The 27,194-nt window shown below is 41.6% G+C and overlaps 1 protein-coding gene across 1 annotated transcript in view; it reads right to left on the minus strand.

The window, feature by feature from the left end:
* The window catches only part of sorbs2a (sorbin and SH3 domain containing 2a), a 41,649-nt gene extending 34,194 nt beyond the window's left edge, over positions 1–7,455 (minus strand). The window contains exon 1 of the mRNA XM_068727405.1: positions 6,931–7,455. The gene's annotated coding sequence lies outside the window, so the exon portion shown is untranslated. The remainder of the gene's footprint in view (positions 1–6,930) is intronic.
* Positions 7,456–27,194: the final 19,739 nt, after the last annotated feature.

Here is a 27,194-nt window from a genome sequence, read left to right on the forward strand (position 1 = left end):
AATGTTATGGCTGCAACACTTGAAGGAACCCCGCCAGGCTCTACACCTCCAAGTGACTCTCGCTATCCGTTCAGGCCTTTTAAGCTTTTAATCACAAAATGGGCAGCCCCCCTCTCTAAAGCCGGAGATAGATCATTAGCAGCTCATGCATTTTTTTCAGCGTGCATATCGCAGTGTACGGTTTACTAGAGGGGCACCACATGTTGCCGTTAATACTCAGGCAGCTCTTCTCTCTGCTTAATGTAATATTTACAAACTGTGGGGATGAACGCGAACAGACCAAACACTTGTTATCCTATCGTTTCTACGAATGAATTAACTTAAAATGCCTCTACCGCACGACTCTCCTCTACATTGAGAGCTATTTCATCTTCACACAATAAAAGAAAAACAAACAGGAGACCTTCATTTTAGAGTTGTTTTAAATTCTTGTCCTAGTTTTTGCTGGCCAAAGTGTCTTTACTTTCTTACTTAGCCGTGGTTTATCTACCAACTGTAATTTAGGCATTGGTGGGTGCCTCTAATAACGGAGTGTAATAACTGTAGGACTGCAAATACCCGAGTCAGAGCTATAAGCCACAGAAAGCAGTGATGTCCAACACCACAGGCCCATCAAGAGTCATTAGCCTGTCGAGTGGCCGACTGGCACCCGTTCGGTTCATATCAGCGGACTTAAAGGGTTGGAGCTTTGAATCCTTTTGAAACACAAGACACTGTGGTGACTACAGTGCGTCAGTAGGCTCATCCATTGTTTCTTTATTAGAAGAATGCTACTATTGATTTGAGCTCATCCGCAGAAAGTATTGCCGTTTTCCTCCCACGTACATCATGGGATGTTTCCACAACACAAGAGTTTTAATAACATCGTTGACCTCGACAAAGACTCTTGTAGACACAAATTCAATACCAAAGACATGAGATCATTTGCGGTGAGCAATCTATATCTGTGCTACTTAGATGATCTCATAGAATCTGTGTGTAGACGGCATTAAGATGACAAAGCAAAACTCAGTCAATGAGGTTAAAGCATATCACTACGTGTCACGTCCTTATTAAGAAAAGTTACACTGAAAGAATGTCCTGAAAAACAATAAACGTGGTGAAATATGTGAACCAGACAGTGTGATGGAAACACAAAAGGAAGGGAAGTAAAACACAAACAATGCTCTGGCCGGGATGCCATTAGTCACTGGCAGTCTGCCTTGGCATCAAAACAAGTGTCTACTAACCATGATGTCACCATCGTTCCATGGGAAACGCTAACAGTGAATACTGATGAAACAATATTTAATAATTTCACAAAACTTTTTTTCAATCTGGTCCTTACTGTGGATGGCTATGGATGGACGTCTATAGGGAAATTTCCTTTAATTTGTTTGATTTCAGAATGGCTTTTTAAGTCCTTGTGTGTGTGTGTGTGTGTGTGTGTGTGTGTGTGTGTGTGTGTGTGTGTGTGTGTGTGTGTGTGTGTGTGTGTGTGTGTGTGTGTGTGTGTGAGGGGACAGCAGGAGAGAGTGAACAATCACCGGAGATAAGCCGCCTATGGCTCCAAGGGTCCTGACCCTGGAGTGGTCACTCAGACTGAGACACACTCACAGATTAAGCTCCTTAGAAAATCTATTTAAAGGCCGAACCGAAAAGTCATCAGATAGACGCTTTATGTTCGGCTGGTCTGTGTACCAATGATTCTCAGCTGCTGAAAGCTTGATAAGATATTTTAAAGACTACAAATAAAGAAATATTCAACGGACACCTGGTGCAATATTCTGTAAGAACGATTCAATCGGTGAGAAGGGGGGGGGGGGGGATCAGAGAGAACAAATCCCTTTTCAACAAGGCAACAGAATGTCCCCGGAGATCCAACATAAATCTCTGTCGAGACGCGGCCGGCCTGAGAGTGATCCCTCCAAAAAAAGGCAGAATTTAGAACTTCATTCCTGAATTGGAGCCAAATTATTTTTGTGGTGGAGTGCAGGGTTGTGGTTAGAGAAAGAAAAACAACAGCAAAGGCTTGGGAATCAAAATAAGAGTTTAGCTATAGGTTATTACCCAGCATGCTTTAAGTGGACACTGTGTTGTACAGCTTCAAGTATTTCAAATACTCAAGTATTCATGTTAGACATCAGCCAAACAAGTAAACATGTCAACAATATATAATTCACATGAATTGAAATGAAGGACAGCTGAAACGCAGTGAACTTTCACATCCGTCTTCATTTTAAAGTTTGGATCATCAAACGCTGACAGTCAAGTAACTCTTTACTGAAAGATAAAAGCAGAAGGAACTTGATATTTTCGCTGTAGCAGTCGAGTGTTACATCAGCTGCAGCAAAGACAACTTGTCACTTGTTGTCTCCCTTTCCCAAACCTCCATTTTGGTCCAAGTTAATAAAATAATATTGGCTCTACGGCCACTCGACCTACTGAAGCAGAACTACATGGCACAGTGGACCTACTCATGTCGATGATACATTATTAAATAATGAGGCTGTGATAACTTCAGAGAGAGTGAGGGTCAATATTACAGACAGTGCTTGGCACTGTGGGACCATATGCATCTGAATTTGTGGAATTTCTATTTCCATACAAGCAAGAGAAGAAGAAGAAGTTATTTTATATGTTTTGTATAAAAAGGCAAACTTGTCATAAAGGCTCACGAGAGTCACAGAAAATGAAACCTTAGAAAAGTGAGCAAGAAAACAACCTTCCACCATAATGGTCTCATCAAGTAAATCAAATAAATAATTACAGTCTAGGCCACCTTCTCCCGTCAGTCAGAAATAGTGTGATATTCTACCAATCCAAGGTTTATATGAAAATCAATACAATAGGTGCTTTTAATGCATTTCTAAAAATGAGAAACCCACCTTCTCTGACAGCATAACTAATGGTTTAAAAATGAGTCGTCATACAAAGTTTTGAACCTTTTTCTTTGACACAAATAAACGCTACTTGTTGTGAGATGCAGGCCTTTTCATAAGGAGTCATTGATCAGCTCCATGTAACCGTTCCAGCACCACACAAAGTTTCTGCTCTCAGCCTTGTTTGTTCAACCTTGCCACTCATTAGCAGACCCCCCTGCAGCTGTATGAATGGAATAGTGGAGGTCAATACGCTGACCCTGCGTGCCCACTCACTGCCCATACTGCTAACAACAGAAGCCCGTGTGTTCTGCAGATTGCATCACAACCCCGCTAACGAGCACAGCCGTCGGCCTGAGAGCACTAATGCAATTATGCAACTCAGGCCCCGGCGCTGGGAGTGCGGGGCTGTGGGGGGGGAAGAAGAATGAATTGGATGTGACAACTCGTGGGTTTGTTGTCTTACCATCTCTACACAGAAGAAGAGTTCACTTTACACTGCTCTGACGTTCACAGAGAAGAAGGCGGAGATGAAGAAATATTAATATTGTAGACAAGCGAAGAAGAAAATGGCAAATCCAAAACATAGCTGAACACTGACGAAAGAATCACGGAGAGGATGAGAGGGACCCACAAGGAATATGTTGAAAGAAACAAACACGGGCCGAAAACGGAAAGGAGCCAATATTAGCATGTAGTATTACATAAGCCGTCTGGCTAAAGCCGTCTGGGGACACACAACATCGCGAGTAAACAACACCTCTAGACCTGCCACGGTTTCATCGAGATGCGTATGCCACATGTAGAGCTCGGCGATAAAGGCCGCGACGCCATCGAACCCCGGGCTACGAGCCGAGACCACCGGCACCAGCCAGTACAAGCCGAGGTACGACGACACGAAAGGACGAGCAGATAGAGGCACACAGCGCTGCAAGGTGCTGAACGCCAAAGCAATAGAGATCGACTTTTTCAAATGGTCGAGTGAAGGAAGAATTGGTGTTCACCTTAAAACACAAAACTGAAAAAAAACTCTGTGAAGAAAAGCTAAACCAGTGAATGTTACGCTTTCTTGTAGTAAGCACAGGCTCCATGTAACGGCAATGATGAAGCCATTTCTTAAAATGCTTCGGACATGACGATCTTTACGAGCACTTCCCCCTCTTAAGAGCCGGAATCTCCGGTAGGTAAATGCCACGACTACCGAGTGAATATAGGGTCCAAAGTAAGAGGAGTAACATGGCTTAGACGGGTCATAAAAGACAGCAAAAAGGTTGTAGATGACACCGAATACGCGTCCGCTTTTAAATAGCACTTTTCAAAAACAGGTTCAGGTCTTTAAGAAAAAGATTTCATGACAAATGCTGATTTATGTGCCCTACAGTATGGGCCGTCCCAGCATGACTGAATCCTTCTGCATTGAACGGCAGTCCCTTTAACGAGTCTGGATAATTGTGTTTCACTCCAATTTGAATCCAATCTGGTCCCAATGCATCAGGCCTAAGATGTTAAGTGAACGTGGCATATCTGGTAATTGAGAGAGCTGTGCTGCTCCTAATGGAGAAGAGATATTCAGGAATGCCGAAATTAGCTCCTTCAGACTTTACTGGGACAGTAAACACTCCTTTCTAGAGAGTGAGTGAGGTAAACACTGCTTATTATTAATCACTGTTGTGGTGGAAATTAATTTTGTGCAAAATAAGAAGCCTTGTGGATCATTAAACCTCGACAGGAGAAAGAATGAGTGGCTGATGATAAATAAAAGCTTTGATACCTTTTAAGATACATATATCGGCAAATATAATCCAAAGTTTGTCTTTGCCATTCTTTTGTAACATTCGAATGTTGAAAACAGAGAAAAACATTTTGAAAATAGTCGTTTGACGCAAGCGGGTACACTAAAGCAGGATGGCTATCAGCTGTGGCTAAGATTACATTCCCCCCCATACATAGTCTGGATTCCCCAGGCAGGTACCAGTGTTAAGTGTCGAGCGTGAAGATAAGAGGAACTTGATTAGCAGGGGTGCTATATTTACTGCCAATAGGAAGGACCCTTTACCCTCTAAGGTGGTCCGGATCACCGTGGAAATCCATCTGAGGAATTTTGATGTACTCTGGGTGGGAGGGCATGAGGGAACGTCACCAGTCTGCATTTTACAATTCCTCCAATTCACCAGGCGATTAAAGAGAAATGGCAAACTTCACCATCACAACAGGAAGTATCTCAGAGAGCTGAATATGTTGAAATCAAGTCACCATAGGTGTGACAGTGAGGAATGACATCTATTCATTAGATTAAAAACAACTTAACTTAATGTGTGGGCTTAATTGATTTCTCTTATGCTTCTACTGCCATGATGGTCATGGACCTACAGAAACCTCAATCCACTGACAGACCTCTGTTGATGCTTGAGGTTACAAGCAATATGGCATCTAATGACAGCAGATATGAGCCGACATATTCTTAAAAAGGTATTTTGTATGTCGGACAGAGAAAGAGAGACTGTAATTCAACAGCCATGTGTTATTCTGCAAAGGCGACTTTTGAATGTCTTTGTCTTTTTGGTTATCAGGTTTTAAACAAACACATAGTATCAGGAAGGAATGAGGAAGAGGAGGGCCAAACAGAGAGACAGTAACAGTGGAATTAAGGTTTGAAGCTGCTAACAGCGAAACAATAGTCATTCTGTTCAGCCCTATAAGCTCTCTGATTTGTAGGACGTGTAAATAAGTACATCTGTGTTCAAACCTGACTTATTTTGGTCTCTCTCCAGCAGAGTAACTACTTCCTAAACCCACATCGCAGGTTGTAATAATCCAGCCAAGCAGTCAAGCCACCTCTGTTCCCAAACAGTGTGGCTTATTTCGCTAACCAAAATGTTTTACAGGAGCACTGTTAGGAAATTAAGTTTTAGCGGGACTGGAATTAATGATTCATGGTACTAATAATGTGACATTTACCGTGGAAAAATGGGCTGCCCTGGGACGTTCCGCCTACAGGGAACAGACAAAGTGCCCCACTGTGCGTCAGGTCCAGGAGAAAGGGAACCAAGCGAGCCCGTTCTGCGAACCGAGGCTGGGAACCACCCCTTACTGTGTACCCAAGGGGTCAAGGTGACATTCCTCAACACCTCTGAGACTGGCCTAATGGAGGGATTGGAGCATGGCTTTTGTTGAGTGGGAAAGAAGAGACCAAGAAAAAGTGTGTAACAAGAGATGGAAGTATGTAAAAAGGGACAGAGGGAAGAAAATGGGATTGCGGGGCCAAATCATGGAAAGGTAAGACGTAAAAGGGAAAAAGAACAGGAAGTTGTAGGAGGCTGAAAGTTCTCGACATTTAGCGAAACAAAACACAATAATATAAAGATCAAAATCAACTCAAGTTGATTCAAGGGAATTTCTGCCGTGTGTAAGCCTACATTTAATTTAAACTTTCCCTTTTTAGTTGAAAAGTCAAACATGTTTCTTATTCCTCAAGCCTGAATGAATCTTCTCGAGTTGACATATAAAACTTTTCAATCCACAAAACTGTAATTTGCTGATGCTATTTCTGAGGTGACCGCGGTAGCAACCATTGTTTTATTTGACACCAGTTCCCGTGCTCACTGTCACGGAAGACAAAAGTTCTACTCTCGGTCTGTAATTGTGGGATTTGGCAGAACAGATAAATACAATTCCCTTTTGGTGTTATTGGATTGTGAAATCTATTCCGATCTCTGTAAACTGCAGTCCCTGTAAAAGCATCACGAAGGAGTAGACAGCAATACATGATCTGTTTTTTGTTTTCAATCGGTTCATTAAAAAGGCCATTTTTGAAACTCAACTGTTCATAAATCATACATACATATATTATATGAATTCTCTTTCATGAGTTAGGAAAGTAAATTAAACCTGTATTAGTCAATCCATAATTTAAATCTTCAATCTTCTTTCAAAAACTGGAATTTAATAAATATTGTATTTTGGCATGAAAATGCAACCCTGCAGTCCGAGTATCGTTTGTGATATTTAACCCTAAAAGCCTGACCTGCAGGTGCAACAGTCCATCAAGCGGAGGAAATGGATCTCTTACCGTCATAAAACCAAAAGACTGGAGACTTGCTAAGAAGAGTCAGGTATAGGTGAGCTGTGAGCCCACGCGCCTTTTCCTCCCTCTTCCTCTTCTTATATTCAGATTTTTTTACTCTTTTTTTTTTTTTTCGTCTTCTATCCTCCGCTCGGGATAAGTCTCTCCGCCCGGTCAAGCTTTATTCCCAGATCTTGCCCCGTTTAATGCCTGGGGAGCACAGAGACAACAGAACGAGGAGAAAGTGAGAGAGCCAAAGAGTGGGAGTGACAGGCGAAGAGAGTCCCCCGTTTGGGTGAAGCAGTGATCAGATACGGCTATTTTCAGACTCAGGCATGCTCGTCTATGGGACTGGAAAGTTACCCCCCTGGTGTAGATGGGTGGGGGCTAAGAGACAGGCTTGACTATCTCTATTTTACCACACGCGCACATGTTTGCATGCATGCATACCAGTGCATACCATACACAGTGTGCGCGCACATATGCACACAAGGACAGACACACACACACACACACACACACACACACACACACACACACATACTGTAAAACAGATTGTAACTCTATGGTGTGAAATGAATCCGGTCCATACATCTCTGACATGTTATGTACGGTGAAATGAAACCGGGATGGCGGTGGGAGTGAGCAGACAGAGTGAGGGCCATCTCTCCTCCTGGGCTTTAATGTCAGACAGCAGTCAGTGTCGTCAGCGTGGGGCTATGTCAAGTGGACCACTCCGCGCAGAAAAAAAGAAAAAAAGAAAAAAGAAGAAAAAAAATGACAGGAGTGTCAAATGGTTCTCGCATGAGATTTTCTTTCGCTTTCTGACGCTGGCACTTTTGATTGCCTGGGAAAAGGCGGCTCTCTCCCGAGATTCACACGGAGAGGCAGACGCCGCGTTCAGCCGGCGTCACATCGGGCTGTAAATATATACAGACTAATTATGTGTCCACTCACCTGTGTCATTAATAATCTTACTGCTGTGTAATCCATATGGGACTGTATATTTGGAAATGACCACACACACACACACACACACACACACACACACACACACACACACACACACACACACACACACACAGGCTGAATATATGCAGCAGGGAGGTCAGCCAGAGGCACCTCTAGGCCCCAGACTCCCTGCTATTCCCAGAATGATGATGTAACAACTGCTATTAGCGTCTCACATTTGGAGCCTGGATACCTAAAACCGACCAGGCAGCTACTGTGCAACATGCTATTTAGATCACTTCCACCTCCTCCCTTCACACCCATACTTGACAATAAACAAAACGGGCACAAAAAATCAACATCTAACAAATTACTGTGTGGTCGGGTTCAGGAAGAGTTCGGCGGTCTCTACAAAGGAAATCCATTAATGTATGGTAATGTGGCTCCATTAGCCGCTTGTGTCTACATCGCAAATGGACCAATCGTTGCAAGTGTATCACAAACAATGGACCAAAGGCAAGAATGTTTTCAGTGGGCTCGTATGAGAGCGCCACGTCAGTAAATGAGCGGTGTGAACATGACGAATGCCACCTGTGCGTAAATGAGCGTGTGTTGATGAGAACGAATTCAATTAAAAAGAACACTTTATTACAATTAGGCATAATTAACACCCATATCTCACATAAGGCTACGCGTCCTGCCCCGTGTGTCCTATATTGAAGTTCTGCTTCCGGAGATCAATAAAGGAAAGTCCACAATGTTAAATAGCGTCAGCAGTGGACTTAAGGGACATGCTAAAGCAAAGGAATGGGGAAAAATAACTAGCGCTGTTAATATCGTGTCAACCTGAGGGCTGGAAGTGGTTAGATATGAAAAACGTCTCACCACAGCAAGGTGAGACGTCGATGACTGCAACAGGACGTCCTGCAGTTTGACATGTTCATATTGATATTGTAGTGTTATACAATAGCATCAACAGCCAATTAATGGGGATTCAGGCTATCTGAATAAATTCAAGATCATAGTAGCCTACAATTCAAGTCAAACAGGATAATGTCAATCTCATTTTTAAGTGTAATTTGCATAAGATTTTTTCAAACTCAAAATGTCTTCAAAGTAATGAAACATACAATCCGTTAGTGAAAAATGTAGGCTTGGATAACAACAGAGGAACTGGACCACTTGTAAATTGTGTTTGAGAACATTCTGAAAACAAGAAAGTTGGTGAAATCAGCAAGTTCTCCTAAATCACTCATAAAAGCCACCTGAGAACAAATCTGTTCATACGAGTGACCCGATATCTTTAGCTGGGAATATGAACCCACAAAAGGTAAAACGTTAAACTCATGAGTGCGCTCGGTCAAGTGTCGACGTGTTGCCAACCTTTAAATCCAACATGGAATGGCCTTAGTCGAGATGTTCTGGATCAATGAGGAAGCGGTAATGTAGAAATCCAAGCTACACGGTCACAGATGGCTCCAAATAATAAGTAGCACTCCCGCAGCTATACTGTGTGTCCACCAATGACTGGGGCTTCAGGCGTTGGGGTTCCCACAGCACAACACAGTGATGGGTGGGCCTGCAGACGTGGTCAAAAAGCAGCTGGCCCCCAGAAATGTCTGACCACGAGCCAAGGATCACGGAGCTATGGTGAAAAGCTGACAACTGACAGGCGCTAATGACGCAACTTTGGAGCCAGAATCAGGAGACCAATCAAGTATTAGTTTAGTTCGCTATTCAAGATATTATCTATTCACTTCAGACATTATCCTTTAACCTAAGTGACAAAAGATGACAAGACAAAATCTCCATCAACATCTTGAGCAAACATCACCGATCGATGTGGCTTTACAGTTCTGGATCACATCGCTTATGCACTAAAACTCCACTTCGATAAGCAACTTCTACGTTTTCGCGTGAAGCAAAGATTTATAAAAAACAATTAAAACGGACATGACACAGCAGCAGCAGCAGCTTAGGAATGATCTCATTTAAGTACCAGAGCAAACTATTTTTATGGCGACCGACACACACTCACACTCAAACACACTGACACTTTGACCTATGAGCAACTCCGGACTACAGTGGACCGCGTCGACACGGTCTCGCCAGTACAGTTTCAACACCTAATTCATTATCAGCTTCTGCAAGGTCCCGCCATTCCCAGTTAAGTAAGTGGCAGGTTATAAAAAGCAGGAGAGCTGCGCATGTACACATTACTAAGTGTCGCTTACTGGAAAACACTTAAACCTGGGAGCAGTTCATAAAAAGGGAAATATGCATCCATCAATATATATCGCTCAACAGAGACGATACCAACGTTTGCTTTCGTACGGCACACGATGCAGCGGAATATGAGCTAGCAGATCCAATGAATACAAATTTTAGGTGTGAATTAAGAATATGCAAGCCTTTTATGATACATTTCAAACCAGGGAACCATAATCCCAAAATGTTTAAGGCCTCTGAGGTCAAACAGAAGCATTTTCCCCCTACAGATCACTGTAGATATAAACAATTCATACAGTTATAAACAATTCATTCAGTCTTTGATTAAGAGAATCCCAACACAGCACAACACCCATTGTGCTCCATTACATTAAATAATTCAAATAGTATCACGTTTGTATTGTTCTTAACAAATCGAATAAAGCACATAGCTTTACCCAAGACATTTCAGAATTGCCTTGATCTGTGATGGGCTGGGTACTACAGTGGCAAAGAATTGCGGTGCTGCATGTGTTTTTCATTGCAATGAAGAGAAACTCTAAAAACCATGTTGTTTGAATTCTGCATGTGTTCCTCCAGTAGCCATGATCTGCAGGAAGCAGGCGGCAAACACTCGTCAAACATCATCGAAAGCGGAGCAGGTTGTGCCCTACTGTGTGTACTCCAGGTAGTATTCCAACACTTAGCAGGATAGATTCCTTAATACCTCTGCATTGAGTCTCTAATTAGTTTAAAGCACGGCTCGATCCTTGACTGCTCAGAGACTGCTTGTAAAGTCTGTTTTATAAACTTGCGTTTATTCTTACGCCGCCTGAAATGGATACATTCAAATTCACTGGACAGAAATAGTATTTAGGATCCTGGGTGGTCGGGACATGTTTAAGTACTGTATGTACCCGTACATTCGTTTTTTTCTTCATATTAACATATTACCTTATTACTTACATGTTTCTGAGTTTTGAAATATCAAACCACCTGTTGACAGTTTGTCAGCACTAATTTTGCAAACACTTTTGATAACATGCAGATTCTTCAGTATCCCCGTTTCTGTCTCTGCCTTTAAATGCCTCCACATCTGATCATTTGGAAATGTGTATGCACAATGTCCAGGCGTCCACATCAGTGTGTGGCACATCAGCTGCTTCCCCTTGTGCTCATTCTTATGTTATTGCAATTATAACACTTCATAAATGCAAGATCTGATTAGAGATGGTGATCTATAATCAGCTATAATCCTGCAGCTATAATCAGTGAGACTAAGATGATTGAGCAACAAGCTTTTAAAAAAAACAAACACTTGAGCCACGACATCAGCCTCTGAAGACGGGCAGAGAGGAGGGAAGATGGAGGAGAAAGACGAGGGCAGCAGAGCAAGTGTGTGAGATGGAGTGAAATAAAGAGAGAAAAAAAACCTAACTATGACAGTAAGCCCCTGTTACATTCTGTACTTTCACGAGAAAAATGTATCGCTGTCTCCTATTCCCTGATGGCCTGCCTTGATCCCCTTTCCTCCGCCCACTCTCTCTTCCTCTTCTCTCACTCAAACATGCACACACACACACACACACACACACACACACACACACACACACACACACACACACACACACACACACACACACAGTCGCCCTCTCAGTAACTCTAAACTGGCAGGTGCAACTGAGTTGACGCTAACAGAGACATACTTTCTGGCTCATTGGCCATCAATCAAGCGAAAACGCAATGATCCCCCATTAAGTGTGTATATTTAAGCCTCTATGAGAGTCTGTTTATTGGCCCCTCGTGAGACAGATAGCGGCCAACTGTTGCTTGTCATACTGCATCCCGCTGTGTCGCTTCCTCTCTCCCAGACACAAGTATTTCAGTCAAAGAAATACATAGAGATACGCTCCAGTAATGCCCACACACACACACACACACACACACACACACACACACACACACACACACACACACACACACACACACAGGGGCCAGGTAGGCCACACTAGGAGTGGTGTGAGGTTCCCGGAGTGATAGTGTTACACGTTGTGCATCCTGGACACCTCCCCACTCTCCCTGTTCACCCAGCATTCAATTGGGACTCGGGTGCCATCCATCGCTGCTGGCCCTTTTTCTTCTTTTCTTTTTTCCCCTCATTACATCATCTCTTTCTATCAGTAAGCAGGCAGCACCAAAGACACACAGGGGACGACTACTCCTCACTACTGTCTGTCAGATCTAGAATATGACAACACAGCAACAGTGGTCTTAAAATATGACATGAAACACACCACTGCAGTAGCATTCATGAGTCAGAGAGCCACTGGTTTTCATCCATGCTGTCTTAATAAGATTGAATGCCACATGCAAATATTGGTTTTGGTGTAATAAATTGCAATACAAAACTTAAAAAAAACTATCGATAAAATGGTCAAATATGAATGAAGATAAACCTGCATAATTGACCAAACTAAGAGTTTATTTTTTCACCACTAGCCAAACAATACTGCACTGCACTGGTGAAGCGCAGGCAAACAATAGAGATTATCCTAAGCATTTGGGATGTAGGTTAAACATGGATATCCCAATTAATGCGTATTGCTACCAAGCAGCATGTCTGTTGATGTATACATCTCTCGTCCTGACCGTCTTTGGGCTACTACTAATGTTAAGCAACATTTACACAGCTTAAAATCTTGTGGTTTTTGAGGTATTTAACATCCTCCCCAGACCTGACCTCATCTCCCTTTAATGCACTGGAAACAACAATCCGCTGGAATGCACTTTGGTGGAAACAGAGGCGACTCACCGCGTCCCGGATGAGCTGATTCACTTGCCCTGTTCTCGCCAAATACAACTAACTAGTGTTGCTTGTAACGCACGTTAAAAAAAACCTCCCAAAATAGCCTGTTTACCTCCTCAGAACAGCTCGGTTATTCAGCTCTGGGTTGGTATCCGCTGCAGCTGCTAAAAGCGGCGCGGAGGAAAAGATACTAGCCACCTTAATAACACCAGCACTGGCTGACACGGTCCATAACGTAACGTTACCTTACCTTACAGCTACTGCCGCCTCACTCGACTGATTCTGCAACATATCGCCAGGTTATTCAGCTTCTTCCATGCGTAAACACTGCAGTCCTCAATTGTAGCGACCACAGGAGCTATACAGCGGCTCGGAGGCTAGCGCCAGTGTCCGTGTGATGAAACCGTACACCTGTTTGTCGACGCGCATGGATGTTGCCCCGGTGTCGGTCAGCTAACTATAAAGGCACCTCCCTCTCTCGGGGGGTCACTCGGGCTCGGATAGCAATGCGGTGAAGCTGCTCTGTCCCCTTTTTTTCCTCCACGACACAAACCTCAAAGGAAGAGGCGGCGCGGCTGCACAAGTAGTTACAGCGTGTCTTTTTTGTTTTTACTACTACAAGCGACAGTCGCACCGCAGTCCCACACCGCGTCTATCCAGAAATGGACCGTTTCCGCTTGTATTATTATTGAATGATGCCGTAGCTTCGTGCGCAAAATGGCCTCATGTTATTCTCATTCAGCAACAGTCTACCGCGAGCTTCCCATTGGGTCTTCGTGTAGCCAATTCAATCAGTGCTCGCGACACAACAGAAGACATACAACAAACAGTCGGCCCGTGTGCAGCTCACCGCTGTTAACAGGAAAGTGCCACTGTACCTTCCATCTGCAGCAGTGAAGCAGTGGCGAGTTTATGGAGGCTACATGCTGTGTGTGTTAATGGCTAGAACATGACAATAATACAGCCGGGATCAAAGAGTGATCCACAGAGCCATGCTGGGAATAAAGACAGAGCCTTGCCAAAATGTCTATGTGTTTCCCTAGCAGCATACCATGTTGTCATCAAACTGGTTGAAGGCAAATGTTGAGCTATTAATAAATGACAAGTCATTTATAGCTTGACGTTTTAGGTAGGCTTGTGTTTTGAGGATGGGGTTACAATGATACAGAACTGGAAAAGATAAACCTCAAGTTAACCTGCATTATGGGCCAAAAAAGCATTAACTTTTACTTTATTATTTAAATAATAGCCACACTGTTAAAGTGAAAACTAACACTGAGTAGAGATTATCAGGTAGAGTCGACATTTTGTTTGTAGAAGTTATTGCTTGAAGCAATTATTTTGTTATTTGATAATAGTTATAAGATATATCCCAGTAGCTTATATCTACAGTACTGTGAGCAGTTTTGGATAAATCAGTTTCTGTTGTTAGCCTCTTCCAACCATTAAACATTGTGGTGCATCCGAACAGGAAATTGTTCAGTGTAAACCCTGCAAGTGTTGATTTTTCAGTTGTTGACAGAGAGCTGACATCATTCTGTGGCTGCAGAAACCTAACGTGTTAAACTCTAAGAGGTGTTGATTTATATCAGCTCGGGCATGATTTATTACGCAGAACATTTTAAATTAAATTAACTTTTGCTGTGAGGTCTTTAATGCCAGAAGTTGAATTATGGTTTTGTATCCTTAAGTGTTGCCCTGTGTCAATACTGTATTAATTTGTCTTCATTAAGCAAAGCAACCAGACCGTGTCTTGATTTTTGATGGCTTAACTTGGGAATTCACCCTCTCTGTGTCTGTTTTTCTCCTCCTCTCTCTCACACACAAACCAAGCTGTTAAATTATTTACAGACTGGATGGGAGCCCTTTATAGCTATGTGCTGGTTATTGTGACCATGGCAGAAGACATGACCTTTACACGTTTAACACATTGTTTCCCTTGTTTCAAATGAAATAGAATGAAACCTTTGTATATGGCGCACTTGAAGAAGCAGATCAAACAACAGTTTCAGAGCAAAATCTATCCGTCCATCTAATTTCTGCACAAATCCTAAATGTGAAGTCTCAGTGCAACATCAGAGACACAGATCTGCAGACTGCTGAGCATCTGCAGGAGAAAGTGAAAGCAGAAGCCCTATTACTTATTAATTCTTAAAACCTAGACGGCTGTCAGAGATGGTCTAGTGAGTTGATATTGAGTCAAATACAAAGCAAAAATATAACCCTTTCACCTTAGGAAAATGTCACTTAAGGAATGCATCCGTTCTTGTGTAAATGTATAGCAAATACTATCCTTTTTGAGCTTACGCAATAGTGTCAACAATGTGTTTACCTATTCGGCTTTGTGATTATGTAAAACTTGCTCATATAATCAACTAAGAGCAGCATAACACTGCTTTATGTAAATCCTAATAATCAAACCACTTGCACGTAATTAAACTGATAAATGACCTTGTTTGCTTTTTTTCAATGATGTAGTGCTTTTATTACCTGGTTTTAAAATTATATAAAAAGTATTAGGATTCAAATATGACTTGATTTAGTATAGTGGATATTACTGAACATGTTTTACTGTTTAATGCTGGGGACTTCGGTTCATTTACATGTCATCTTAGATATTAATGATACATTAAAGGAACAGTGTGTAGGATTTAAGGGGACCTATTAGCAGAAATGGAATGTGATATTCATAACTATGTTGTCATTATAATCACCTGAAACTAGGAATTGTTGTGTCTTCGTTAGCTTAGAGGGAGCTTTTCATATCAACTTAGGGACCGGGTCCTCTTCACCATGTTGCACCGCCATGTTCCTACAGTAGCCCAGAATGGACAAACCAAACACTGGCTCTGGCGAGAGCCTATATTGTTTTTATGATACCTGAAGGCCACCGTAGTTCTTACACTTGTGAAACTGTGGTAACATGTGCCGCAGAGTGCAAAACCGTGGTACTGCCAGCCTTTAACCACTTTTAAGCTTTAACCGTCATATGAGTGCAGTGCAGAGCGGCAGCCGTGAGCTCGCCAGAGGGTCACGCTAACACGCACTAATATGCACTAATAGACATGTGCTGCCGGCCCGCCTATGTCAACAAAGCACAGAGAAGCTCGGATTATAACTCACACAGCGGGAGAGCGACTTCATTCTCTGTAGACATTACTCCATATCTTCACATAGAAATTATATTTGATATAATTTTCTTAATGTCAAATAGAGAACTATTAAGTTACATTGACAAATAATTAATCAAATTAACTAATTAAAGCTGAAGTGTGATTTTGTTGTTGACATATGCATAAAGGTGTACAAATTTAGACGGTTATTGTTAGCTGACCTTTTCCCGAAGTGTCAACGAGAGCACATCTGTGAGTGTGTTAAAACGCACGCATGCAAGTGTTTGGTGTTTTATCACCAGCTCTTGTCTACAGTACAGACAGCCCTTACTGACCTTACAGTTGCCATGTAGATGCCTTTTTATAGGTGGTATGTTATCCACAGAAATACTCTTAGCAATCCACTCTGACGAGGCCGAGAGGATGATGACGATACTATATGTATGGCATGAAGTGGTCCGTTGGCGTTACAGGTGCAGAAATACTAAGGGTTGATCTTAGGACGTTAAAACACATTACAGAACAAGACTGGCATGTCTACACTGGAGGTGTGTCAGCAGCGTTTTTTCAGTCATTTGTCTCACACACATGTAGCAATACCCTTCTATTTCAATCAATACAGCTGCATGTCCACATGTACACACGTAACCACAAGCCAAAGCATCATTTTTACACTTCAGGTCCATGTTGTACGGTGATTGTGTCTTGAGCTGTGTAGAGGAGCTATGCTGGTGGTTCTGTGACGCCACACTTGGGCACAGCGTAGCTTTGAGCTAAATGCTAACGTCAACACGCTAACATGCTCACTATGACAATGCTAACATCCTGATGATTAGCAAGTGAAATGTTTAATTCTCTGTTTTCACGGGTGTCATCGAGCTAGCTAAACATAAGCTACAGCTGTGATGAGAATGTCATTTATTTTTGGGTATAGCTGTATAGCAAAGTTTTGCAAAAATCAAAATACTTGACCTGATGATTGCGCTAAAAGTTAAGGTATCACAAAAAAATATTAGAATTCCCTCCTTATATACCTACCAAATATCAAATATAATGTCAATCCGATTTCACTGTTGTTACCCTCATTGTGGCGCTAGCATAAAAGTCAGTTGACATGTCAGGGGCCATGAATGTCTTTACAAAATGTAAAGCAATAATTAGATATTTCAGTCTGGTTCAAAGTGGTAAACCAAACGATCGACAGAACTGCATTGCCAACACTCGGCCTCCTGAACTGTGTCACTACATATAGTCACAGGCATCTTCACCAACCCCCTCTGTCACTTTGGCTTTACGCATAGGAAGTAGAGGTACCACCAGTGAGCAACACTCATCTAGTGGAGTCAAGTGTTGATGTGAATGCGATCCAGAAGCTGGCCTTCGATGCAAGATATAAGCCTACTGAAGCTGACCTTACAATCCTGATCTGTGCCAGACCTTCCATATTCAAATGTGTAATGATGCTTCCCTTAATAGTATTTCCATGTTAGGATGGCAACATGAACCTTATCTTACAGGGCCTGACATCATCGGGCATGGGTCATGCTTTTATGGCTGCAGCTACCTATCATCATCCACATCATGTCTGTTTATCTAATACCCAATACTACCTCATGGCCCCTCTTAGAATAGCCCACAATAAAGGAGAGCAGGCTGACACATGGATCTTGTGAGAAAAATAGCTCTTTTATCTGAGCAGTGGCACTCGACTCACATCTTTCCACTGATGCCTTCCAAAGAGATCCACATTTGGAACAGCTGATACTGAGGTTCACTCGTCTGGTCAATGTTAAAGTGGCACAGTGGTGCTGAATGAGTGGATGGCATATGAGTGCACGAGGACATTGTCTGGCAATGACTTAATGCCACTTTCACTTATATTCCAGTCCAGCTTTGATGTCTGAGAGCTGACCAGGTGAAATGCCTCAGCAAATCCGTGAGAGAACAAGGCTGCTGTCCTGCATCATCTCTCTATTTAGCAGTCTCACTGAAGTGCAAGTCGACCCTTTGCTGTCTGTTAATGTTTCCAGGCTTACATTTCCATGTTATTTTAACAGGGCTAATCTCTACCTCTCAATCATGGAGTGAAGGCGATGGAATGCTGAGTTATGTCAGCCAAGCATCATTCAAACACCAAAGTACAATTTGCACTTCATCTAACCCAAGACTCACCCTGCCCTCTGCCTTCCTACTGTGCTCCATCAATCAAAGAGAGTCAGCATTGCCCAGTGTCACACATGGGTCTTCATTTTGAACATTAAAGCTGGCACTGTGTTGTTATGATGGATGTTGTGGAGAGGCTGACATAACAGAACAGAGAAAAATGGTGGAAAAGAGAAACTGAAGGACAAGAAAATAACAAATGACACGGTGACTCTGTAATATCTGTAGCTAGTAAAAGATAAACCAAAGCTGCATAACAGCAATTTAACATAAATGAAAGTTATATTGAGATGAAATACTGGCCATGAATCCTACTGCCGTTGTTATTTCTAATGAACTGAAATGTAAATAACGTTTTGCAACATCCTAGACCGGAAAAAGATACTAAGTGATGGTTGACTCATATAGCCATTCATAACACATCATAAATAATGTATAACTTTCTGTATTCCAAATACATGTCGAAGCTTTTTAATAATCTTCAATTACTGGTAATCCATAGCGCTGAGGATGTTAGAAATGATGAGACTCGAGGCAGAGAAAGGAGAGGAGAGTAAATTAGTTTCCTCTAATATTTGTCGTACACATATTTTCTGTATTGTAACAGGTCTTACGAATACATTTGCTGACTTAGCTGGTTAAATAGAAAAGAAGTGTGCGTTGTTCCTGGCAGGCTCTACTTGTGGTCTGCCTGAACTGGTCTTTAAAGCCCCACTCATCAATATTGTCTACAATGGATCAGATGATGTGTGCAATATATAAAGGGTTGCTCATAGTGACAAAGTCACAGAGAATTATCACCCTACTCTGCAGCGCTACAGAGATATTCAGCCTGTTTTAGGCCATTGTTTTGGTTGTATACTGCTCCCAAATTCCATTCTCATAAATCAAAGTGCACACAGACAAAGATAGTGCCAAGCTGTTGAAGAAAGTTAAACAGAAACACATTCTCTCAGCAGGTGGAGACCAAAACAACGATATGTGAGAGTCAACTCAAAAATCATTGATGAATTCATAACAATAGAAATCAGCATAGAGTCACAGAGTCATGTATGAAAAACACAGACTCTGAGACCATTAAATGTAACAGTAACATGCAATACTGTAAACTGGACAATACTGAAATAGGTTTTCATTTTCCTCATATTAAGTAGTCTCTCTTTTTCAAGGTGTCAGCTGACAGCAGTTACTTTCAAATTAGGGACAATATTTCATGTTCAGCACATCTGCATGGCACAATATGCTGTTTGGCGTGCCTTGCTGTTTTACTCCCTTCAGATGAGGAGTCAGCAGCTGTGGAACATTCAGAGGGCAGCTCCCACCAACAGAGGCTGAAGTTGTGTAATGAGTCAAACACCGTAATTACAGCAGTAGAGCAGGAGGATGATTAGAGGAAACCAGACTGCTAATTTCTCTGCTCCTTTCTCCCTCTTGCAATATCCTGTGTGAAGCTTTGATAAAAAAATTAATTTCTAAAACACAAACAGCAAATGTGTTTCGACCCGAGGACTCTTAAGTTTAAGTGAAATTCCATTTAAAGTGGAATCTGTCCTGAAATAGCGCTGGATGAAATATAACCAAACATTTTGGTGTCTGCCAGGTGTAGGATCATCTTTTTAATAACATTCCATGCATGCTTTTAAACATCCCCAAGATATTAGGGATGCACACGAACATATCTCGACAAATATCGGATAGATTGCTACTAAATTTGGTACAGACATTCATGGTTCCCAGAGGATGAAGTGACTTTGGTTATCCCATGTCTTTTACTCTATTGCCTCCGTGAGGTTTTATGTGAAATTGCCAAACATTGATTGATGGATTGCCCTGAAATGTGGTTGATGCATCCATACCTTCCCCCCCTCAGGATGAACTATTATAGCTGTGATAACTAATAATCAAGGCCCAATGTGTCCAATACTTTCGTTTACCACCAAATACTTGCAAAACGTATTCCTCAACTCTACTTTGTGTTCAGCGCTAATTAGCAAATATTAGCATGCTAACACACTAAACTAAGATGGTGACCATGGTAAACATCATATCTGCTATATACATCAGTAAGTTAAGCTTTATTTTGTTTCAGCATCGATATGCATGTCTCATGGTTTTGATCAAATCTGGGGTCATTGTGATACCTCTACATAAAGTATGATCCACTATGGCAACCCTGATATTGAAACATCTGATCTTACTCTCGGAGCTCATAGCCTCGGAGCTCATAGCCTCGGAGCTCATAGCCTCGGAGCTCATAACCTCGGAGCTCATAACCTCGTACACCTCTCTGCTTTTCCTTATCGGGGCATGGAGCGAACACAGAGCTGCTTACGCTCGTTATGCAACACACCCCTTCATGTTTCACCCCTGCGTGTGTCTTCCAAACACAATTACTGATAGACTCTGTCTCTGAAACACATTTCTAATATTACTCTGCACTTCATCCACTTTAATACCCTCCACTGATGTTGGTGAGCCAGGCCTCTCCTGTGTGACTGCTGAGTGGATTGATAAGTTGTGTTGTGGCTGATGAAATGTTGCTGGATGCTGATGTGGTGTCTTCTAGAATGCTCACTAGAAGAGCAGGAGGTAAGTAAACATAATAGATGAGTAGTGCTGGAGAAACACAACGGAGACTACGAGTAAGTGGAATGAGATTGAGTACAGAGACAGAAAGTATGCAGGGAACAATACAAAGTGATGTCACGGAGAGTAAGAGCATCTTCAAGAGGATGTGATGACAGTCAACTAGTGGATATGCCAGCTGGCTCAGACTGTGTCACAAGATGCCGTCTTTGAACCTTTCAGGTTCACACTGTCAGGTGTTTGGTGAGAAAATACGCTCATTGTCAGCTCAGGAGAGATGTGTTTGGGAGTGTCTTTGACTTTGTAAATGTGGAGTCTTGATGGATTATTCAGAGAGATGCTATCACGTAGCAGATCTTATAATTCTTCTCTGTCTTTGTCAATTATTTATTTAATTTATTGTCTTTTTACTTCGCATTTACCTAACATTTAAAAAGGAAATAAATAAATACAAATAAAAACATTTTTCTTGATTTAAACTAAATGTGTTTTATTGTGTATTATGTCCCAAGACAACAAAAGTAAAGGAGATGGAGACATTGAGAGCAGCACATCTACCATATAAAGCAATCCACTACAGCGCAACAAAACCACAAACTATTTCCTCAAACAAGACAATGAATCTCTAGTTTGCAATACATGATGCATGTGTTGTTCATCTGCCTCAAGTATAAATTTTAACAGTTAACATTTTGCAGTGATCCTGACTCTTTCTCCATGTTGAATTTACGAGCTTAACATTTGATAATGTGCTTTGAAAGTACCCCTAAGCGTGATTCATGACTCACAAAGACAATTCAGCCCAGTATCAACTGCCCCACTAAATTCACCTGAGTTAATGGTGCATCGCCAACGATAATGTTTCAAGGCATCATGGAGCAGAAGCTGTGAATGAAAATGTAATTCAGCCTCTAAAAGGTTACAACAGAACAATCCACAATACATAAATTCTACATGAACATTGTGCCATCCTATTATGCCATCATAAATAGCTGAATAGACCCAAATTCTGATTTTGTTTTTGAGGTGGGGATGCTCTTTCACTTTGTGGGTAAAGCTTCCACACTAGTGACACCACACAACAAAACAAAACACTCACAAGTGTAGCAAGACAAACATTGTGATCATTGTATTCTGTGAGATACCATGCTTGTTTATCTTGGAGGGAAGGCAGAGCACAGAGTCTGTGTGCTTGATGTCTCACTTGAGATGTTCAGGTGTTACTTCCTGCTATTTTAGCTGAATTTGTGCTGCTAAGTCAAATTCTAGGATATTCATTCACCATCAAAACACAATTCTATCTTTAGAGTAGATGGAGTTTCATGTAGTTCTGAAGCATAGAGGACATCATAGGTACCATCTCAATTGATCTATCCATCCAGTTCTCACATTTTTGATATTCTATTACTACTCCTATAGCCTATCCCAGAATGCATTGAGAAACGGGCTGAGAGACACACTAGGTATGTTTCCATTAAATCACAGCAGGACTTCCACGCATGAATACAGTTACAGTAATAACCCAAACTATCTTGGCCCAAGGTTTCAATCTTTAAAGGTACATGATGCACCATTAAACACGGTTCTTAACAAAAAATAATTTGAAAACAATTGAACAAAAGTAAAAAAAAAAGTAAAATGTACTGGAAAAATGTGAGTTGTCCTGGAAAATGATTTGCAGTTTGGTTTAGTTGCAAAAGTTGACGCATCACTTCTACAATAAGCATGTAAGAAATTATTTCATAAGTAAATTATAGCCATAGACAGCATGTCTTTGAAGTCAGACTTACATAGAGAGGAACATCTGAAGCCCTCTGAGGCAAATTTGTAATTTGTGATTTTGGGTTATAGAAAAATAAATTGAATTGAATTGAATTGAACATATGAGTGTTTCCTAGAGAGTCATACCAGCTACATCGTCACTGAAAATGTCCTGTAAAGTCCTGACAAATAATCTCTAGAAAAGAATTATTTACCAGATTTTAACAAAAGCTTTGTGATGAACAGCTGCATATATATTAATATATTTCTGCCCATTTCTGCGACCACCCATGTTCACATACTGAGTAATTATTGTGATGTTCCATATCAGCAGCAGAGAAACCAGCTGCATTTGCTCGTACAGAGTTGGCAGAATCAACCGCATTCACTGTTTCCATCATCTACTTGCTAATGAGCCTGTTAGGGGAAATAATTTATCCAAAAAAAAAGAAGAAAAGATTTGCTTCAGAATTCTATCCTTGATTTATTGTAAAAGCTGTAAATCCTCTTCATAGATTTTCAGCTTTTTCTCTGGCTTGTAATTAAGTAATGGCTCTATTAATCCTATCAGACCTGCATCGCCAGAGAGGAGAGAAGGGACATTCATTAGGAGGCAACAAGAGGAGATTAATCCAGGCCAAACATACAATAGTGGTACGTAATTGTGTACATGGTGGTGCAAATAAGTTCATTTGATTTGATTCAGAGAAAAAACAATGAATGCACAATAGTTTAAAACGTGATTGAAAAAATGGGCTCGAGTTAAAAATAACGCTGTACTGTTTTCGTTTTATTTCTTCTATGTGCAGCAGAGAAAATGCTGCTATCACAGTGGCAAAGCTATCATCGACCTTTCACTTCTAAGTTCCAGTATGTTGTGTCACAGCTTTAGCACAAACAGGAAATGGGAAAATTGGAAATGTACAAGTCACAAATTGTCCTGCTGAACGTGTTGCATGCAGCGGGGCAAAGCGATCTCAGGCTGAGAATTTTTTAGGATGAGGAATGTGACCCATGAATCTCCCTCTTCCTTCTTTGGTAGCAGCGCTGCTCCGCTACATCAAAAGAGACCTAAATCGCTAAATCAGTTTTAACCACATGACCCAGGGAAATATTTGTGTATTTAGCCAAAGGGGGATGAACTTATTAGTGGACGGAGGAAAAATTGCATGAATGTTTTTTTATTTATTTACCAGCTGAAACCTACTTCAACTCTAAAATCTATTAAATCCTATCAAATAGTATCTTATTGCTATATTTGGTTTGGTCACATCGACTTTTCTTTTCTATTTGGTTTATTTCTTTGTTTGTTTCATTGAAGATACCGTGCTCTGTTGGACAGTGGTGATAATTAAACAGCACGTACAAATCACGTGAAAAAATGTGAAATCATCTGCAGCCAGTGGTAATTAAAACACTATGTCTGAGCGTTGTGCAACGTAACGACAGTCCTGAATGAGGAAGATGAAAGACAGCTAATACTGTTCTTGATGAAATGAGAAATGATGCCGGTCTGCAGAAGTTCTTCTAATTATGATATTTGTATGTTCAAAGGAACCATTGCACCTCAAACATTCCCTCAAACCGTATGGCTTTTTTTAAATCAAGAAGGCATTAAGTCCCATCTGCTAACTATCACTGACAGGGTTGTTGGTACTGCCAGATTGTTGAAGCCAAAGCTTAAGGTGCTGGCACAAAGCTCTCTCTGCCTGCCTTCCATGCAATCAGTTTGGTGTTAGAAGGGTGTAATCTCCCTCTGAATAGGCCACTTGTTTCGCAGCCTTCAGCACATGGTCTCGCAGTGGCAACGCTTCACACAAGATGTCTCTGCAAAACAGGGGGACAGTGCTCAAGGCACTGTCTGTAAACTGCAGGCACGAATTAGATCTCATCATAAAGCCCTAGGAAGATGTTGTAAGAAACTAAAATTGAGTAAATATGATAATGAAAATGTGTTGTCTCTCAATGGTTCAAATTAAAACCAACAGTATGTTGGTTTTAATTTGATACATACACATCAAATGGGTGTGTACATACACACCCAACTATTGTTCCTTTAATATTTATCAAAGGTGCTATAAGCCGGATTAAAGCATCAATATAAAAGCAATCAACTATTTGCTGCGTAAAGATATGGAGTAATGTCTACCTGAGGAGAGAATGAAATAACTCTCCCTCTGTGTGTGTTGTAATTCAAATTTCTCCTTGCTTTGTTTACATAGCCTGACGGGATTGGTGTGCTGTTAGTGCATGTTCGTGCATGTGAGCGTGCCTGGCAAGCTCACAGCCACCACTCTGTGCGGCCTCATATGCCGGTTTCAGCTTGCCGCGGAAGCGTAGCATTCACCCTTGAGTTACCCCTCGGGTAAACACTTTTGCCATATTCTGCACTGTTAGCGCTTATAGCACCATTAGCTGCAAGCCACTGGCTCAGACGTCGCCATGATGAGAGCCAAGGCACTATAAATGCTCCTTAATCCTGTGTACTTTTAAAGTGTGGTTAGCGACTATAGCTAATGAACATAGCGGAACATTTAGCTTAAGAGCCAGATATTTAGCAAATTTAGGAGACCAAAACAGAGCTAAAAAAAGAGGGACCATTAAACTAACATTTGCTGAGTGCCCAGAGCTGTTACTCTGCATCTCTTGTGTAAATAGTCAACTGTTTGCTAGGATATCAGCCATTTCAACTTTATAAGATGATTATGTGTTAATGTTGTGTTTACGGCTTGTTTCTGCTGCCCCCAAGTGGCCGAAATCTCTGGGTCCTGTATATGTCCACATACACATATACATGTCATGCAGTACATCTTCACAAAAAGGCTTAGCGATGAAACAGTTGATATGTCTAATTTGGTGGTTATAGCTTAATGCAAAGATTTCCTTACCTCTTTATATTTCGTATAATTGTAAAAATGTAATACATGTTATTTCTTTTAACTATTGCTGAGAGAGAAAAGGGAATTGTAAAGATTCTTTATGGGCTACACTGGTTTACCTAATTGAACGACTGCAAAGAGTTACAGCCCCAATGAGGTTTTCACTGTATCTGCCATATTTCCAGCCGCGCTCCCCACACACTGAATTGTCTCCCCTTGCATTTTACAGAGCTGCACTGCAGAGAGTTAACAGCACAGTAGTAGATCCACGCTGCTGATTCCAGTTCAGTATTGATATCCTGTCACCCCTGGGGACCACTTATAGTGGGAAGAGACCTGAGTCAGCACTTTGTGAGCACTAGTCAGTGATGAGAAGCACATACCATCAGCTAATGCTCAAATAAATAAAAAAAAAAGGACACAATGACGTGTCGATAATTGCACAACAGTTGCAGCTGACAGTGTATGTTTTCACTGATGTGAAGACATTCTATCATTTTCCGTAGCGTAGTTAGTCCTCCATGTGGGTTTCATTGATCACAATCAGGAATAAAGGCTTCCACAATTCCTTAGAATGCTACATCTGTTCACAGTAAAATGTCAGTGAATGCTCATTCTCCGGACTCTTACACATTGTCATCTTGTGTGCCGTGTGACACATAGTGGAGTCATCTCCGTAATGTGTGTGTTCATGTCCTTAACAAAAGACTAAATCTGATAAGGAACACCAAGCGTAATACGTCCATATCCTGTTCTGTTCTGTGTTCTCTCAAGCATTGGATTGAAGTTAAAATGCACATTCGCCCCTCCCTTCCTCTGAGGTGTAACAACCACACAAGCTGTGTGTCAGTGGCTGACACCAGTAGCAGAGCTGGGCGTCTGACCTCCAAACATCATTGTTCAGCAAACTGGGGAGGGGGAGATATGCTGCAGTGTCTTTTTTTTCTGCAGAGGGCAGAGAGAACATACTACAACATTGATGCTACTGCCTGCTCGCTCCTTGTATGTGCGTGTACCTTTTTTCCCTACTCAACATCTAAAATCTCCTCGTCACACATGTGATGAAGACGAATCAAGGCATTTAACCCCCCTTTTATTCAAATATCAGTGCACAGTCAAACTAACAAGACTTAAATTACCACTGCTCCCCAGCTTTTTTTTTTTTTTTAGAACTCCTTGCTCTAGTTTTTGTTTTTTTCACTTGAGCTGCTCATATACAGCAGATGCCCATTACGTCAGACCATTACAATGCACTGCTGTGAGACTGCAATTAACACCATTAACATCCATGAGGTTTATGGGGTAAATACACACATAAACTTACAGGCACACAATGTGAGAGTGTTTAACAGTGTGAAGAGAGGATTTGAGTTGATAATGACATTACCTTGTGAGGTAATGCAGAGAGTTACATAACATAGGTTAATATCCACCATGTACAACAGTGAAGAGCCAAGAGGGCAAACTCACCTTTGGTTTCGAGGCATTCCAACACTCCAGAGATTCAGTCTGCAAATGAAGCAGAGGAGATTTGCCCGAGCCGATGAGATGAAGAATGCGGCACACACACTCCCATTGATGGAGCCGCTGCCTCCCCCAGTTATCCCTCTTGCATGAGTGCATTCAATCACACGTACGCATGACGCGCACTAGCCACTCTGGGGCTGAAGTGAAACATGTACAGCAATGCCTGTCACTCAGTCCACAGCACAGTAGGGGTGTTTCGCCTTACTTTTAATCCCTCATTCCGGTAGGTTGTGTTTCTCCTGAGAGAATCTGATGTGCATCTAATTCCTGTCAGCT

This window comes from Cebidichthys violaceus, unplaced genomic scaffold (assembly GCF_023349555.1).
Source record: "Cebidichthys violaceus isolate CVI_PGR_0920_01 unplaced genomic scaffold, fCebVio1.0.p SCAF_4, whole genome shotgun sequence".
Classification (NCBI taxonomy): Eukaryota; Metazoa; Chordata; class Actinopteri; order Perciformes; family Stichaeidae; genus Cebidichthys; species Cebidichthys violaceus.